This window comes from Anabrus simplex, chromosome 13 (genome assembly GCF_040414725.1).
Source record: "Anabrus simplex isolate iqAnaSimp1 chromosome 13, ASM4041472v1, whole genome shotgun sequence".
Lineage (NCBI taxonomy): Eukaryota > Metazoa > Arthropoda > Insecta > Orthoptera > Tettigoniidae > Anabrus > Anabrus simplex.
In genome coordinates, this window is record NC_090277.1 from 81,402,071 (window position 1) to 81,415,586 (window position 13,516).

At 37.1% G+C, this 13,516-nt stretch overlaps 1 protein-coding gene across 5 annotated transcripts in view; it reads right to left on the reverse strand.

The window, feature by feature from the left end:
- Nucleotides 1-7,814: 7,814 nt before the first annotated feature.
- Nucleotides 7,815-13,516, reverse strand: part of LOC136885035 (zinc finger MYM-type protein 1) — a 48,833-nt gene continuing 43,131 nt past the window's right edge. For all 5 annotated transcript variants that reach the window (XR_011018917.1, XM_068230105.1, XM_068230107.1 and 2 more), the window contains 2 exons: nucleotides 12,595-12,692; nucleotides 7,815-8,242 (listed from right to left, as the gene is read on the reverse strand). The gene's annotated coding sequence lies outside the window, so the exon portion shown is untranslated. The remainder of the gene's footprint in view (nucleotides 8,243-12,594; nucleotides 12,693-13,516) is intronic.

Here is a 13,516-nt window from a genome sequence, read left to right on the forward strand (position 1 = left end):
ACCAACCTAATAAAAATTTTACATCTTCCACATTACAATTCGTTGGTAGTACGCAAGAAAATATTTAACTTCTAGTTTGCAAAACTGCAGCCTACGTATCTGGCTATTTACCTGAGTCGTAGTACAGGCCCTCGGTGATACTAATCCCAGGCAACGTACACCCATGGTGTTCCTCGTAAAGTGATATTACTCATAGGTAGCGGCAGATCCATTCTGAATGCAGGGGGACCGACATATTCCAGCACAGGACATTAGTTTGCGCAGCCGAATACCCACTCCCCTGCTTCAGTGGAATATACACGATCGTAAACCCCACAACTACGGTGTTCCTCACATGGTAGTACTAACTGCAAGTAACGTCGACCGTGGTGTTCCTCACGTAATGGTACTAGGCACAAGTAGTTTCATGGTTCTAATGTAATCATCCCTTGGTTGCCCCTTTTAGTCACCTCTTAACAACAGAGGGAGGATACCGCAGGTGAACAACTTGTCTGAGTCCCCCACCCACAGGGGATTGAGTGTATGGTCTATGAGAGCTATTTTATTTCACTCGACAACCTATCTACCACGTGGGAGTATCACCTCTCCCCCAGCTACGCCAGCGTAGTAGGTTTGTGGCATTCAAAAACACACTAATGAAGTTCCACTGTATGTATGTTATCTTCAAAAATAAAATAATTTGCTGATTAAAAACTAGCCAAGTACCTGGTAACAAATTGTTTAAAAAAATGTGTTTAATTTTTAGTGTACATAACTTACCATACCTGAAGGCAAAATGGAACAAACCTTACAGATAAACCAACAGGAATAACAAGTAATCACCAAAGATTGCAAGATGTTAAGTTCTTCGTGAATTAAGTGTGCAATGTTATTTATCTTTCCAGGACATTTCAACATTTTGCCAGAGAGCAAGCCATACAGGATCTTATGAGCAAAGCAAGTTTGGCAGAGGAGAAAATGACAAATTCTGTATTTACTTCAAATTTACTGCCAAATAAAGTAAGGGGGAAGGGGTCCAATATGCGATAACCTCAAATTTTGTGCGGTGAACACTACTTCCAGGCTATAAATTGTTTATGTTAACATTTGACACCATTAACATTTGAATGTATTCAAAGTTTTACTGGCTATTTTTGCTGAAAGGCAGTATTTTTAAATTTAAAAAGAATGGTAAATACATAACATAAGCCTACATAAAGTAAATATAGTCAGTGTTAGTTACTCTTATACATCATTCGTATTATCTCTAACTCTGTTGAGATTGGCGTCAGGAAGGGAATGCAGTCAAACTCGCTATGTAGATTCGTCTCACTTCATACACAACCCTGCAGAGAGAAGGGAATCGCATTACGCAATACTGATACAAAAGAACGTAATGGCAGTCGTGTGTCAAGCGTAAACCTGATCATTGCTTTCATTTGAATTATAGTCTTGTACCACCAACTTCCCTGCTACCGGCGTCATTCCAAATGAAATCATCACGGCAATCGCGAGTAGTCGAGGTTCAGTCTTTTTCGAACTTAAAAATTAGTTTTGTTCAAAACTTAAGTGTCCAAACAGTAAGAATCTACCTATTCGCAAATGGTTTCTAGTAGTGATGGGCAATGCTCTCGCATGAAACGGACGTCCCAGATCTGTGAACCTATTCAGCCGTGCTGCGAGGCCCCTTAATACCAGTGAAAATAGAACGTCAGTATCGAACTGTTCATGATTTATTTAGGGGCGGACAGCTTAGCTGAATAACCCTATATAATTTGTGAATAACTGTATAGAATGTACACTACTTGGAGAAGAGGCATGCATTACTCGAACTTGAGACTGGGAAAGATGTGCTATGCTGCGTATGCAACCGCCATTACAGGAGTGGAGCGCGTATTCTAAAATGCCAGTTTTTGTTCAGATTCTTTCGACAGGGGTGACAGGCAACGCGAGACCGATTCTCTTATGCTGCGAGCCGTGTGACATCCCGGTAACTACGAGTGTAAGCTTGATAGTACATTATCAGCAGTTCTTAAGCGTTATTTAAGGTGATAAGGTAATGGATGAACTAGTATAATTTGTTAACTAGATAGGACATAAACCTACCTGGATACCTCGCAACTGTCGACAGGGTAGCGCTTCCTTTAATGCAGACTGGCCGAAGGTGTTCTGCGACGATTTGCCTTCGGTGATATACCTGTGGTTCGATTCTAAAAGGGCCAATGTAATTTTTTATCGAAATTGAGGTATTAACTGATACAAACACGTTTTATCCTGGCTTGCAACATGTTAAAAGGGCCAATGTCTAAAAGTACTAAAAGTACTAAAAGAACAGTTAAAGTTTAAATATGCCCTTGCGAATAATGTTAGATTACTAATAAAGATTCGAGACCTGGCAATTTTTAAAAAATACGATAGAAAAAATTAGCGTTTAAGGTGACTTCCACAAAGAAAGTATAAAGTTATTTATTGAAGTTAGTTGTCAAAAAAAATAATTGGAAAACTATAAGCAAAACTTCAAATGCTCATAGCTCAAAAACGGGTTTTTCGAGATTGGCCCTTTTAGAACCAAGCCACAGATATTCTTGTGCCCCAGATCATCCCAGAAGTTTTTCTGCTGACTTATCTTCCTTCTTTTGAACGAACACAGTGGGCTGTGCTTTGTGGCATCTCTTCAAGATAACATCGTGTGGCTATTGGTAGCTAGGTGTAGACCTTAAGCAGACCCTCCAATGAGGGTGGGCAGCATCTGCCACGTGTAGATAACCGTGTTATCGTAGTGGAGGATAGTGTCATGTGCAGTGTGGTGTGCAAGTTGCAGGGATGTTTGGGACAGCACAAACGCCAGTCCTCGAGCCATTTAAGGTTAAAATCTCCGACCCGGCCCAAACCCGGGATCCCTGTGACTGAAGGCTACCGCGCTAACCATTTAGCCACGGAGCTGGACATCTCTTCAAAATAAGACATCCATGACTGCTTTTCGGACATAGCCTTCAAGTTCTTATTTACAACTATACACAATTACAGAGTTATAAACAGAAGTCTTGACACGAATATGACAGGAATTATTTCACTTGTGACGAAAATATCGGTAAAAACCAAGCAGTGGTCATATGATATTGAAATTGGGGACCTATAACAATGTACACCTACGTGTTTAATGAACTGGAGCATTTTAGATTACACATTCCACTCTTATTATCCTGGCATATTAGTCTTGAGACATTATTATTAACGTTCAAATTATATACTGTACATGGTTAAATAAGCTCCCAGACCTTGACCTAAAAGTTGTCTACAGGCTGAAGTGCCCCAAATAGGTGAAACATGTACCTGATAAGTCTACATAAATTCATGTAGATTCAAACTACATTAAACGTGGAAAGTATTGAATAGGCGGTTTTATTAAATTATCCTTGAGATTGTATGCCTAAGACTGAATTAAACATTCATCTTAGGTAGGGCCACATTTTCATATGCGCGTAGATCGCAACAATGCAATAACTTGAAAGACCTGCACCTGGCTCCGGAGGCCATGTGCCATTGCTTTTATTATAATAATATTTACATAACTAAAAATGTCCCATTTAAGTACCCATATTTTGGTTTCCCCCTATTTTTTGTTGCTCGCATTTGTAGTTTTCCCGCATCCGTCATGTTCCCCCTGAAAAACAATGCACGAAGGTTTAACCGTATGTTATGATCACCCCTGAAATTTACTTACAAAGTTACATCTTGAGTGCTCATCTGTTTTCACGTAACACTGGGAACACTTCCCGTGATCGTATTCGGGAAATGTAGCATTTCACAGCATAATCGTCGCCACCGCGTAATCGTCGCATCCTTTATTTTCAATACAAAAATCGGACTTTAAACCTTTAATTACATCATCGTCGCACGTCCAAATGTTGTTCACTAATCTGGTTAAAAGGTAAATGGAACTGCAACGTAAGTTGCACATGAATGCGCAATTTAAATACGTGTATGGTTTATGGGCAATTTGGCAACACAGTCACGTTTGCGACATGTTGCACAACGTATAAATAATACCGGTATATGTACAACGCATGGCTTACCGGTAGACTATCGGCAGTTTGACAACGTGGTCGCGAGACAGTGTACTATTTATACACCACCTACATATGAGTTCCCATTTGAAATACGTAAGGCTGTAAGTTATCGCTTATCGGCAACGTCGCCAGGAATGAATGGACCTCGAACCAGCCCTCAGATACAGGTAAAATTCCCTGACCCGGCCGTGAATTGAACCCGAGGCCTCCGTGTAAGAGGCAAGCACGCTACTCCTACACCATGGGGCCAGCTCCTGTGTTATTGCGCACGAAGTGAAATCCAAGACGATAACGCAGATTTCCACGGAATTATTCAGCCGAATTATTTACGATGTCTCAGTTGTCATTGCTAGACTCTTATCTTACTACTACGTCATAAGTGTCCGGGCATGGGATAAAAACTTTTATCCAAGCAGTCAAGATAATTATTATCCAATGCTATTAAAATTTTATTTTATAAACTCGTCAGTAATGTAATGTAAAATCATCAATAACTGGGAAGAAATATTAACCTAATTACCGTATGTTTAAAAGAAATTGAAAAAAATGAATGTTTGTTACTGACGTCTCGAAATACAGTGAACTATACAGTAGATCTACACCGCGCTAGCTAGAGCTCCGGTTTGCGAGCTTTGCGCAAGCGCAGTAGTGTATCGCAACCAACGAGCTAAACTGATAAATTGTTGCATGATTCCTTGCTGCCTAACAGTATTGGCTGCTCTGGAATGGACAGATCACCGATGCATTTATTTGTTTCAGATTTACGTGATTACTGTAGACATGTGTGCGTGAGAATTTGTTTTTAATTTGTGTTTTGGGTGTTTGCAGAAATAATTTGTTTTAATAGTGAACAATTACGGAAAGTCACTTATATCGCAAAACATTAACGTGTGAAGCATTTATAAGCAATTATGGGTAAATATAGAAACTATTCTGCGGGCTTCAAACTAAGCGTAATTGCCTTCGCTGAACAGCACGGGAACAGAGCTGCAGAAAGAAAATTTTCTGAGTGAAAAGTTGGCGCGTGACTGGCGGAAAGTAAAAAACAAGCTAAAAAGCACAAACCCTTCTAGACGCGCTTTTAGAGGTCCTAAAACAGGGAAGTTTCCTATAATTGATGAAGAAGTGTTTAGGTACGTCAGTGAAATACGTAACAATGGCTGCAGTGTATCATATGAAATGTCACAAATTAAGGGACAGGAGGTAGCGCGCAAACACAACATACCGGTAACTCAGTTTAAGGCAACTCGTGGGTGGATTAAGGGGTTCATGCGACGACACAATCTGTCAGTGCGAAGGAGAACAACACTAAGCCAAAAGTTGCCTGCTGATTACACGGACAAGATTGTAAATTTTCACCGATTTGTCATACGTTTGCGCAAGGAAACTTCGTACTTGCTTTCTCAAATAGGTAATGCCGATCAGACTCCAATCTTTTTTGATACACCTCGCAACAGCACTATTGCGCCAAAAGGATCACGGAGTGTATTAATGAAAACCAGCGGTAGTGAGAAGTTGCGATGCACAGCAATGCTAGCCATTACAGCTGACGGGAGAAAGTTGCCGCCTTACATCATTTTCAAGAGGAAAACGATGCCTAAGAATATAGTTTCCCCGAGGAATTCATGTACGAGTGCAACCAAAGGGTTGGATGGACGTAGAACTCATGCTGGACTGGGTTAAAACTGTGTGGAATAGAAGACCTGGTGCACTACTAAAACAACCAGCTCTGCTTGTTTAGATAGTTTCCGAGGTCACCTCGTGAACGAAGTGAAGTAAATTCTCACTACAAATAAGACAAGACAGATAGTCATTCCTGGTGGCCTAACATCTGCTTTGCAGCCACTAGACGCATGTGTTAATAAACCCTTTAAAGACCACTTACGTCGATTTTACGAGTGGATGATGAGCGGCGATCAGCAATTGACGCCCGCGGGAAATATCAGGCGTCCACCCTTGGACTTGTTATGCTCGTGGGTGAAGAAGAGTTGGGATCTTATACCACCTGAACTAGTCTCCAAGAGCTTCAAAAGGACTGCGATTTCGAATGCACTAGACGGTTCCGAAGATGACGCAGTGTGGCAGGGAGACGAAGAATCTAATACTGGTATTAACAGAGGCGAGGACGGCGCATCAGATAGCGAAACCTGTGATAGCGACACCGAAGATTTGGAATAAATTGCGTAGCGGTAAGTCCGCATTTCGCAACAAAGCGATAATTTTTTGCAAGTGTAATATTTTAACTTTAATACTCAAATTAACTTAATACGTTCATTTTTATTTTCAGGTTGGAAAAACATTCGCCGAATTGTGGCGAAAAATTATGAATTCTGTTTTAGACTATTTTAATTATTTTGATGTATAAACGCGAGTATTACGTGCATCTTAAATTTGTATCAAATACAATTTAGTTATAAATACATTTTTTGAGTAATACAAATACTGGTATTAAATATTCATCGTATAATGGTCGCACCCTACAATTTTTTTTCGAAAATTTTGGTATAAAAAGTGTGACGATTAAGCCGTTAAATACGGTACTATGGATGGATGGGGGATGAAAGATCCGAAGTTGGTACTGATGAAGGAACTGATATCGTTCTGGAAATGGTAACTTTTATTTGTATTTTCTAAATCATTTGATGTGTGCTAGTAAAGATTGGAAATAATTTTGACTTCACTTTTTTAAAATTTTATTCTTTCAAAAAAAGGGTGCGGGTCTTATTTCGTGGCAGGTGGTATTCAAGATTATACGGTATTAAATATATTTTGGAACATGTTTCGTCTCATTGTTCAGAACCTGAAAAAATGGAAGACCCCAATGCCTTTTAGGAACTATTTGAGACACGCTAAAGATATAATATACACTTATTCACACAAAATTGTCCTCACTTCTTGCAAAAACTTATCTTCAATGTTAAAATTTGAAATACAACTTGAAATATGACATGCCAGCATAACATCTCTTAACGGAATACAACGTTCATTGTTGCTGTCTAGTAATTTAAAACGGAGGTTCCTTTATGAACTGTTGAGAGAGCACTGAAGATAAAAATGCAAACAATCTTCTTTCAATGTTAAATTTGAACGACCTTACTTGAAAATGTTACAAGCAGTGATGGTATCTGGTTGTTTCAGTGTGTTGACTGAGGGAGATTGAAATTCGGGGCTCAGAATAGGATTGGGATGAAATCCACCTCAACACGCATTGCAATTTTGTTATCTACCACATGATTTTATGGCTGAAGTTTCAAATAAAGGACGAAACATCTCACAAAATATGTTTAATATGTTATATTTCTTTTCACCTGTAAAGTTATGTGTATTGATTGGGTGGACCATAAACCTAACATTCTTAATTTTAACCATATCAATATAGATCTATATAATGAAGTTCGTAAATTGTACTACACTGGTAATCAAGAAAATCAGTCCTGCCATAAACATGAGCACGGGCTCATGTTGACTTTTACTGGTTGATGCTACCTCAGAACATCTACGCAGATATCAAAGTAATCCGTTAGCAAGGTCATGGCATAATGCAATCCTATATCCAAAATGTCTAATTAGAAAAAGAAAGCACGGATTTGTCTCACAGGACAAGAACACAGGATTGTACTATACGTTCACACAGAGGAAAGTCAAGGGGAGGTAGATGTCCTTTTTTCAGATGAACTTGTCCAAGGAATCTACGACTCCATTGCAAGAAGTTAATCTGAAAATAAGACACTAAATAAATACTGCTAATATTTAAGACCGACAATATCAATTTTAGTGCAGATTTACTTTCAAACAGCAAATTGCATAAAATAATAATCTCCCCCATTTTCAACAGATTTAAAATGCTTGCACTGGATGCAAGAAAATACAATTGATTATAAAGCCGTAAACTGTACAATCAGACTGCAAAATCAGATAGGGAATAATTAGCTATAAGATTTAAATGCAGGAATGTTAACACATTTAATGACAAAAACAGGAACTACATTTCTGGCTTTGAAGCCCAGTGACTTCATGAACAGTGAACTGAAGACAGTTGGTTGCAATACTAACCAAAAAAGAACTAAATTAAACCGCATGCATCCAACCATGCAGTATCTTGAATTTATCATATTTAGACCAGCGAGTTCCATCCAAGATCCAGTGTTGCTCGCACACAGCAGACTCCTTTGGCTCTCCACATAGGTAGAGAACTGAAAAAAAAAATTGCAATGCAAAACCAAAAATGGAACAAAAGTGAAACTGAAAAAATTCAAGTCTCAATAACTCAGAATCCAGTTTCTCAGTCACAGTAAATATGACAGGGATAACTATTAGTCATCATTGAAGTGAAAGCATTCAGCATTAGATGTTTGTTTAAAGAGGACTAACATCTATGTCATCAGCCCCTGATGGTACAAGATGAGAAGAAAATTAAAATTTTAATATATATATCTAAGACTACATAATTTCTAAAATGAATATGAATTGAAGAAAATTAAAATTTTAATATATATATCCAAGACTACATAATTTCTAAAATGAATATGAATTCAAAATAAACAGTAATCTGAGAAGTAATGCCTTCTCCTTATAAAATGATATATTATAACTTTCCAATGAATGTTAAATTGGAGTTGAAGACATTGGGAGTTTAGGGTGAAATCAACATCAATGAAATCGTATGTCCGATTACTATACGTCCAGGTGTGTCAGAAACCCAAATAACTTGCTCAACTGTATGAACATGCAACGGATTGAAGGTATCGGCAAAAATGATAAGCTCTGAACCCTGTGGTATCTCAAATTACGGTGGATAATAAAATGTCGTGGCACGTAATACAGAATTAAGTAAATATTGCAGTTTCCTCAAGTAAAGTTTGTTAAATTTAAATAAATGGCGAGAATATCAATGATAGAAATGTATCGGAAGCCATGGAATGAGTTGAATTAATTGGGCTAAGTTCAAACTGTATATGATGGCCACACCCTGCTTATCTAGTCAGATACGATTCGATGATCAAGACTGGTGATGAAATTGTCAATTGTTAACCAAAATATTCTGTGGCAGATTGTTAAATGAATTCCTTTGCCGACGTAAATGATCATGCAAGAGTGCTCCATATTAAGAAGTCAGGTGTTTGATTGTCAATAACACATGGAAGGTACGAAATATGGAGAAGTCTTTTAAAAGCAAACCGTCTGTTATTATCGTAATCTGGTATTAGATTTTGTTTTTTCAAAATAAGAAGTTTTACAGTTCTGTTGGAAACTTAAGAGAGGATTAGACTTGTTACACACGTATCGGAAAGAGATCAGATGAGAAGCTAGACCACGATACAATATTGCCAGATTGTAATAAGAATAACCTTTGTACAAACTAGATACGTTTGTTTTCTCAGAATATTAAGGCAAGAGTTGTACGAATATTGTGAATGATATTAATGCATGTAACTATTCTAATAGATCATTACAAGTTTCAGGTAACATGAAGCCAGAGACAATTGGATAAGATTATGAGATGGTTATGCATTCCAGCATGACCAGTTAAATTATAATAGGGTCTCGACAGACCTGACGAGAACTGGGATGGACACCAATGGCTAAAGTATAAATACTAGAGGATGTGAGGTGTCTTCTCACAAAGCCAACAAAGGATGAGTACTCAAAGTCAATGTCTTATTATTCCCACTATGTAGCTGCTTTTTTAAGTAGTATGTTTTTCTTCATGTTAAATTTGTGACATGCCAAATTACGCAACTTGAAGGCGACCGTTTTACTCGTCAATCATTGCCTTACGATGGATAAGAGTGTTTTAAATCGTGTCATAAAAAATCCTAAATCATGATATATCGTACGCTAGTTCATGTGAATCTAAGCGATCGCTAGCAAGGTCATACAGAGACTTAGGCATGGATAATACCCGTTAAGATAGTGTCATTATGAAGATATTTTAGTCTAATTCATGGTTCGAATATATTAGAAGGAATCGATCATGAAAGGTTTATTGTGATAGGATCTTCAAAATTGTCAATGATTGACATTATATGAACTGTCGTGAATGTATCATTGGGATTATGCATTTTATAGAATGATGAAATGTAGAGATCCTTACAAGATTTATTGCAGTAGGGATTGATTTAGTCATGCGTAAGGCATAAGCATAAGCCGATATTTACAATGATATTTCAAGAACACTGATAGTATGATCGTCTAAATGATATTAATAAAATACAGTATAGATTGTTGCACACAATACTGAATTGACATAAGATCTTCACGAATTAATGATACTACATGGTTGAGAAACCATGTCACAAAAGGGTATGTGTGATCTTCATTTATATATGGCGAGTAGATTAATTCCTCGTGCTAGCTGAATTTTTTTTTTATAGACTATCAAGTTGACGCTTAGAGCTGACGTAGTTTTACAAGTTGATTTCACAGAGGACACCACAGCTGCAGAGTCATCGTAGTTTTGAAACCAGTGTAGTTGGTGAGTATGTTTTCAAATGTCCATTATTTAGGTGCAGATGCCGGTGGAGCTCAGAAGAGATCAAGTTCAAGTCTTATTTGTTTAATGTTATTGTTTGATGGATTACAATGTTGTCTTATGTTATTTGATCATTTTCTTGACCTGTATGATAATGAACATAGGACACCAGTGCATAGATAAATTTCCGACAAATTAAGAGATTTAAACATAATAACGGGATGTTAAGACATTTGAGTCAGTGGATAGGCGAGCCAAGCCAACAAGAATTAAGGATTTTTAACCATCAGTTTGAAGATGAATGTGGTGAATGATGGATTTATTGCAAATTTTAAGCCTTCAGCATTGTGATATTGATTTTCCTTCGATTTTTCCGATTAAATTGATGCTATTACTGACATGCGTTTCCTTTTTAATTAACGTAACATTAAATCACTTCTAACATCCATTTGTGTTTTCACTTTACCTAATATTGTAGTTATTTTAAATATTTTCTTTTAGTCATTAACAGAAAATCCTTCCATGAAAGTTACATTTTCGGTGTTCTCATTTTATAGTATACAGAATGTCATGATGATAGCCTAGATTAGGATAGAATCGTGTTCTCACGTCAGTCGAACCAACTTAAATCCAACATACGATACTCAATGAACTTTCACGTACCTTGAGTGGAGCCTCTTGCATCTCCGCGTGACACTGGCCGAGGCGTAACTTTAACATCAAGAACCCTGAACTCAAGCGATACGTGAAAGTTCAAAATATGTATATGCACACCATTCAAATTTTAAGGTAAAGTAACATTAAAATAAAAAACTAAAATGGAGTTAACAGAATTAAAAAATAAAAAAAATTGAAAATACACTTACACGCAACAGAACAGAAAGCAAAGTAACCCCAGTTTGCGGTAGCAGACAGTATGCAGAAATAGAGTAAAATAATATATTATTATTGGTCCACCTTTTCAATACAAAATGAAAATTACATAGGGACTAGTTTCGACCTAGTAATAGGTCATCATCAGCCTGAAGTAAGTCAAAGATCGAAGAAAACATAAACAATGTAAACACAAGTACAGTCTCTTTAAAGGTACATACCAAGTGGGTATGTTTTTGTTTATGTATGTTTATGTTTTCTTCGATCTTTGACTTACTTCAGGCTGATGATGACCTATTACTAGGTCGAAACTAGTCCCTATGTAATTTTCATTTTGTATTGAAAAGGTGGACCAATAATAATATATTATTTTACTCTATTGTAATCACAGTTCAATACGGATCTATCATTATGAAACTTATTTCTTTTAAGTATGCAGAAACAAAATATGTGCACACTGGCTATGTTGACAGTTGGCGAAAAAGCGTGGCTCACGTCAATTTGTACACACCAAACAATATTGTAGATTGTGATTAAATTTCATTTTTTTTAATGCCGAGACTAAACAAAGGTATGGTTTAAAGGAGAAGTGCCAGCCAGGAAATCTTAGAAGGGTAGAGGGATCATTGTACAGTGCTGCAATGCACACGGGAGCAAAAAACTCTCCCCACGTCATAGGAAAGGTTGATAAGCGACGATGTTTTATGGGCGTCTGGTACGTTCCATGCAAGTACAGGAAATCTAACATGCGTACAGGGCATTAATCCAATGAATAAAGCATAGAGATCTCGTCTTTGAATCCTGATTTTTTTCCCTTTCGTTGCATAAGGTTATGTTTGTCAGAGTTATTCAGAGGCATTTTTTGAAGAATGTAAATACACCTTTGTTGGATACATTATGGAAATAGCTCTTTTCCATAGCATTTGAATCAAGGACAACTGAACTGCATGCAGTAATGGATCTTAGAATGTTTTTAGATGTAGCAAGGGTTAGCATCTCTGAATTACAAGTTGGCGGTTCATTCGAAATCATGTAATTCGAAGTCCAATTATTGCACCCGACTTCGAACTAACTGGCGGGAACCTAAAAAGCAAAGGGAGCAATGTGACCATCTCCTCCACAGCACTATCAGGGTTAAAGGGACAATCCCAACTTATTGATCCTCCATTACCAAAACATAAAAATGACTAGATGCATTACCATTTTCAGAATTATCCAAAATTCTTTCTTCAGTCAACAACAGCTGTTGCCAAGAACTGTAGAACTGTATCTGCAGTAGTTTATATGAAGAAAAATACCTGGAAGTAAAAAAAGAAATACCAAGATTTAATACAGAATGAAATGCAATAATATCTGAAAAAAGTTAGCTACAGTCCTGGACATATCAAGACAGTAACCTTATCCTTGGTTTAAACCCAATTCTTACACTCCACAAGAAACTAAGCCCCTCAGCATGTTTCAAACATACAAGACTGCAGTGATTAATACGCTGTATACATATTAATTGCTGTTTTGAAGTTGGCATCAAAATGTCAAATGATTGCTAGAAACTATTTTTAATACAGTATTTATTGATGAACAACACAGGCGTTTAGCCCCAATACATGTTCACAATAGAGTCTTACCTAAGCCACCCTACAACTAAATAAATAGCTGAATAAATAAACAAATAATATAATAATAATAATAATAATATAATAAAATAATAATAATACGGGAATAATAATAATAATAATAATAATAATAATAAAATAATAATAAAGGAATAATAATATTAATAATCAACTGGCCAACGGTAGATTCCCTCTATGAGCCGTTTGCCTTACTTGCAATATCTCACATATGTGATCCCGTAGCAAGATTACACCTTCCACCAACTGTCCTTTCTTACTCAGCACATTCCCACACCGCCATTGTTTTTTTTTCTGTTTGACCTACTCTGCTTTGGTGTGCTCAGGCCAACCATGCCTATGTTTACCTTCAGCATTTACATCAGCTTTATTGTTCCCTGACCTACTCCAAAATAAACTACCACAGCAACATTACACGAATACATACCAAACCAGCCAAAATAACAACAATATTCCGTCATTACATTCCAATCCACCATACCACAACTTTC